The sequence below is a fragment of the Arvicola amphibius genome, chromosome 10 (genome assembly GCF_903992535.2).
Source record: "Arvicola amphibius chromosome 10, mArvAmp1.2, whole genome shotgun sequence".
Taxonomy (NCBI): domain Eukaryota; kingdom Metazoa; phylum Chordata; class Mammalia; order Rodentia; family Cricetidae; genus Arvicola; species Arvicola amphibius.
This window is the reverse complement of record NC_052056.1, coordinates 820,427-826,426: the sequence shown is the minus strand read 5'-3', so window position 1 is coordinate 826,426 and position 6,000 is coordinate 820,427.

Genomic DNA, 6,000 nt, shown 5'->3' with positions numbered 1-6,000 from the left:
GAAGAACATACAGTGAAAACATCAGGATTCAGTCCTTACTGTGTCCCAGCTAAACCCTTCCAATGAGCACCTCTGGTCACAATCACCACCCTTTCCCAGGCAGGACTACGGAAGGTAGTTCTGCCCCTTCATTTTTGTCTTCTCACGCTTAACCCCATCTCCTACTGACAGACCTACTTGAAACAATCTGGAATATGCTTTCTGTTACTGTGTGATATTTGTTTTTTTTTTAAATAGCAAATGTACTGTACTTCCCTCTATTCTTGGTCACAAGAGAGATAGCTTGACTAGATAGACTCCCAAGTTGAGTCCTCTTTACTTCAGACCCACTGTTCTGTCCCTACCTGTTGGGAGCTGTAAAGCCCCAGATCCTGAATTTCTCGTAAACAACTTGTTTTCCTTTGATCTGAGTGCCTACAGCTGCTCTCTGAGCACGAGACCCTCAGGAGTTCCTGATGGCAGGGGAGTGGTTTCTGGTGCGTTTGTCTGGGGTGTGGCTATCCCTAGATAAGCTGCCCTTCTGAACACAATAAAGGGGCATTCTTGGGGCATTCTGGCTTCAAAGATGACCGGTGTCTCTCTCTGTCTGTGTGTCTTTGTGTGTTTCAATCTCCAGCCCTTGCCCGGTTCACGAACTGTATGGTGGCGCTCAGAGCACAGACGGGTGTGGTGCGCCGCACCTACTATTTAGACTCATTGAAATGCACATGGACCTGTGAGTGTGGCAACTCTCCTTTTTTTCTTTTTAGGAGGTGTTAGGGGTGGAAACCAGGGCTTTCTAGGTACTAGGCAAGAAGTCTATCTCTGACCTACCCTCCAGACCTTGTCTTTGGAATTATTCTGTTTCTTTCTGAAAATTGCCCGGCATTTGGTGACCCCCCCAAAGTAAACTTGCCTAGGTGATCCTTGTTTTAATGCTGTCATTTCTGTTCTCTCTGTGGCCTCCTGCAACAGGAAAGAACAGTCTCTCAGGACCCCCCATCATAAATACACTCTTTCATCATTTCTACCTCTTTGCTTTTTTGGCCCTGAGCTACAATAATTCCCTGAATTGAATTACACAGAACCACTAATCCATCACAACAGATTTTACTTCCATCCCTCCTATCCTTTACAGCCTTGCTGGGTTTGCCTTTTATGATCAGAAATCGTGTTGCTGTTTTTTTTTTTTTTTAATCGCCAATGATTCTTTTGAGCTTCAATTGCTCATTTTATTTTAACAATAAAAATTCTTATTTCCTTGACACAACAGCTTATGAAATTTCCCTGGGGGAAACATATGGGAATCGTGTGTGAGGTTCTTCACCACCCTCTCCGCCGTGGGTCTTCATGCAGTCGACTTTCCTGGTGTGTCTGGGGTTTTTACACTGTCTACACATGTGGGAAGTTGGAAGCTGATATTGGTGGATACCGACAGTCACTGTGAGTGTCCATCTGTGTTGCCCACTGAGTGGTCTTTGGAGAAGAATAGGAGTGGATTGGAGAGTGGGAACGGCCCTCACACTGTCGCTGAGGTGTAGTGAAAATGGATGCTGTGAATCAACTCACAGGCTTCTGGCTGCTACTAGGATTCATGCGTGGCACTGGGCATGTGAGCCTACAGAAGAAGGCTGGGCCATGTTTCTTTGCTAGAATGACTGAATAGCTGCAAGTTTAACTACCCAGCCTTGAGTCTCTTCTTGTTGCTGGTGGGAAACTAAGGGCCATCTTGGTACAGTCAAGGGAATAGGCAGAGCAGGGCTAAGCATATTTGGGCATGCATCGCTGCCCAAGCTTCCTTCTGTCTTCCCTATTTCCCCTCTAATATGTTCATCAATCCACACATAGGATAGCGCCAAACTCCAAGCAGTCCCCACTTAAACAGACTTTTGTACGTGCTGGAAGGAATTTGTCTTTGGGATTCAACAGGAAAAGGAAGTACTTAAGACCTTTAGACAATGACATAAATAATTCAGTCCTTGAAGGAAGAAGCTATTCTGCTCAGCCAGTCCGCTGCTAGTAACTCACAAGGACTCCATTGCTGAGGCTTCTTCTTTCTTGCTTAGGTGATCGGAGTCAATGATGACAATGCTTTCTGAGTTGCCTGACTCTGTGGAGGATTCTGCTCTCTCACCAGTGAGATCATCGTCAAGTGACTCTCTGCCTGAGGAAGGGGAGGGACTGCCATTGGTGTGACGGGAAGGTGAGAAAGAACGCCTTCAGAACAATCCTAGAGAGGAGACAGGAGGAAGGAAAACAACTAAGAGAGGTGCCCACCGTCCACACATATGCCATCCAGTGGCTTCGAACCCAAGACAACCTGTTCAGCGCGGGCTAGTGTTTGTTGAGTGACTTCCCCCATGACCTTATTTCACCGTTTTTGATGACCAGCAGGAAGATGTGGCTGTGGGGCCCAGATGCTTTGTTTTCCGAACCCACAGAAAGATGATTTCTAGCTCAATTAGACATGTCTGCCCCTGAACTCAACTAACAAATTATGTTTAACTTTAAAATTACACTTATTTACTTATTGAGTGACTGAGAGACGGGATATGTGTATGTGTGTGCCACAACACGTATATGGGCAGGTCAGAGGATAATTTGGGAGAGTCTACTCTCTCCTACTGTGTGGAGTCCAGGGATAAACTCAAGTCACCAGGCTTAGCAGCCAGCCCCTCTACCTACTGAGTCATCTGACCAGCCCTATTCCTCTGTCTCACTCAAGCTTAGGCACTGAGTTTAGATCCCATTTGTCCTCTCCTAACTGTCCTGAAGCTCTGGAGGAGAGGACACAGAACTATTTCTGATGCTGTAACAACCTGTCCCAAATTCAGTGGCTCACAAAATGTGAATGTCATTGTCCCACTCTATCATGAATTCTAATTGGTCTTAGAAGAAAAAAAAAACCAGAGTCAGATATTAAGGGGTGAAAGTTGAAAGATTAAAGGAGCAGAGGAGCCAGCCAGTAGTCTTACCTCTATGAAATCCTCAGACCCAAGAGCGATCCTGACTCTGGGAATCCTCAGACTGAATGTTTGTCTCTGTGAAACCTCGGACTGAATCCTGAGTTCCTGTCTCATCCCAGCTTATAGTCCTCTCTCTGCCCAGGCATAATGCTTCCCGTCTCCATCTCCCTGGGACTAAAGGTGTGAGCCACCACCACTTGGTTCTGTTTCTCTTTTAGACTAATTCAATCTCACGTAGCCCAGGAAGGTCTTGAACTCACAGAGATCTGTCTGCCTCTGTCTCCTGAGTGTTGGGATTAAAGGTGTGTGCCACCATTGCCTGGCTTTTATGACTAAGTAGTGTGGCTATCTCCGCACTTTTATCTTCAAACTTTATTTATTAAAGCACAAACAAAATATCACCACACCTCTCTCTTGCACTCAGAGGCTTGGCAGGAGTCACTGGGCACCTGCAGACATCTGTACTGCCTTCCTTTCTGGTAGCTCTTAGGAAGCCTTGATTTTCTGACCTATATCAGTTTCTTGGACATTCCTCGGCTCACAGTTCCCACCCACCCCTTCTTAACCAGCAAACCTGCACCTGCTTTGCCCTCCTCTTGCAGTCAAGGCTCCCTCTGCTCATGTCCTTTGAAGTGGATGATAAGTAAGTCATGAAAATGAGGCTATGAGACCTTTCTGCTGTCCTCTCCACGCAGACCAAGAACAGCAGCAGCAGGCATTTAGAATCTCAGCGGCGATAGCAGCACACACCTCCAGGTAAATTTTCCAGAGGGGGCTCTCAGCTGGTGCCCCAGCCCCGCCATCATACCAGTGCATCCTGAAATTGTATGTGCATGTTGTAAAGAGGAATATATCTTATATGTATAAAGGGCAGCTGATAGGGGGGGCTAAAGTAATCTCTTACTCTCCTCTATCTGCAAATGTGTCCCCCACCTCCGTGTGTTTGTGTGTGTACACGTATGTAGTGTAGTGCATCGATGTGAGTCTGAGGTATGTGCACTCATGTACACGTATGTGGAGGCCAGAGCAAGACTTCAGATGTCTTCTTCCATCTCTCTCTATTGCTTATTGCACATCTGTCACTGGACATGAAGCCCACCTTTTCTTGACTAAAGTTGATTAATAAGATCTCAGGATCTGCTTGCCTCTAGTCCCTTCCCTCAGTGTCCCCAGTGCTGGGGTTACAGTCATGCCCAATAATACCCAGCTGCCTTAGTTTGCTTCCTGTTGCTGTGACAAACGCCATGATCAAAAGAAGAGTTATTTCATAGTACACTTCCACATCACAACCCATCACTGAGGGAAGTCAGGGCAGGAACTCGTGCAGATGCCACAGAGGAACACGGCTTACTGACTTGTTCCGTGTGGCTTGCTTACCTACCTTTCTTATATAACCCAGAACCTCCTGCCTAGGGGTAGTACAGCCCACAGTGGCTGTGTCCTCTTAATCCATCATCAACGAAGACAATTACTCACACAGAGACACAGGTCCACCTAATCTGGGTAATTCCTCAGCTGAAGTTCCCTCTTCCAAGGTAAGTTTAGATTCTTTCAAGATGACAGCAAAATCTACCACACCCCTCCTCTCTTTTAACATGGGAGCTAAGGGTTTGAACTCAGGTCTTCACGATGGCAGAGTAAGCCTCTTCTCTACTGAGCCATCTTCCTAGCCCCTTCACCCTTGGTTTATGGACACAGAGTAGAGTCTCTTGCCAGTGCAACTAGACTGGCAGACATGAAAGCCACCACGCCCCTTCCCAGGAGTTGCTTATCTCTGCCTCCCAGCACTGGTGTTACAGGTATGGGCTACCATGCCCAGCTTTTCATGTGGGCGCTAGGTATCTGAACTTGTGTTTGCACGGAAGGCGTGCTGTCATCTGAACCATCTCCTCAATCCCCCATTAGTCATCACAAGGAGATAGTTGAGATCCAATAGTTATTATACACCACAGCAGGTAGGGAAGGCATGGCAGTAGGCACAGGAGGCCTGTTGGCCATGTTACAACTACAGTCAGGGAGTGAAGAGGAAGTGGGACTAAGTTAAGCCTCAAGGCACATACCACACGTCTCACCTGCTCTGTGAGGCTCTATCCTCTAAAGGCACGTTCCCAAACACACTACCAGCTGGGCCCAAATGCTCCAACATGCAAATCTAGGTAGCCTTTCCACATTCTAAACACAATAAGAAGCACTCCTAGGCAGGAAGTTCTTCGCAGTGGGCTGCTTGTGTGTTAAAGGACTTGGTTTCCTGAACCCAAGTACTCTCTCTCTCCTGGGTCTACAACCATGGCCATCCTGTCCTCTAGGTCCAGACCAGTAGCCACCAGCTGCCAGGACCATTACAGTCACTTTCTAACTTGTCTTCCTGTCTCCAGACTCACCACACCCAGATCCCTTCCACTTGCAAGCAGGCTAGGATCTCCAGTGAGGAAACATACCATGGGCTCCTCCAGCACATTCTGCTGGAAGGCACTTCTGGGTGTTACCCTCCTTTACGGGCCCAACTATAGCGAGTGACAGAGAGGTATACTGAACTAGTGAGGATGGCTGCTGTCTGCAGAGCCACCAATCCCTTTCTCCTGCTGTGTACTCGCTGTGCAGATAGTATTCTCGGGCCTTCTGTGATGGACGATTCTGTGACCTTCAGAAAGGGTATACTAGCACTAGCCCTGTGATGAGGAAAGCAGGCTCTACAGATCAGACCCAAGGCTTTGATCTCCATTCTCTCCACACTCCATGCCTCAGTTTCCTTGAAATGAAAATAATGAAGGACAGATTGAGAGGGATATTCTGAGAGTGATACAGCACACTTTGGAACTTGCTTAAGTGCTCCTAACAAATTCAGTACTGGAAAACAAACCTCTCTTTACCACTATAGTACATATTATTTGTGTTTTAATAAGTAAAGCTTGCCCGAAGATCAGTGCAAATCAGTCACACTAGTTAGCCATACAGGCCAGGCAGCCACACTAGTTAGCCACAGAGACTGGATGCTGGTGGTGCAGGCCTTAAATCCCAGCAGTAGAAAGGAATATAAGACAGGAGGAGACAGGTC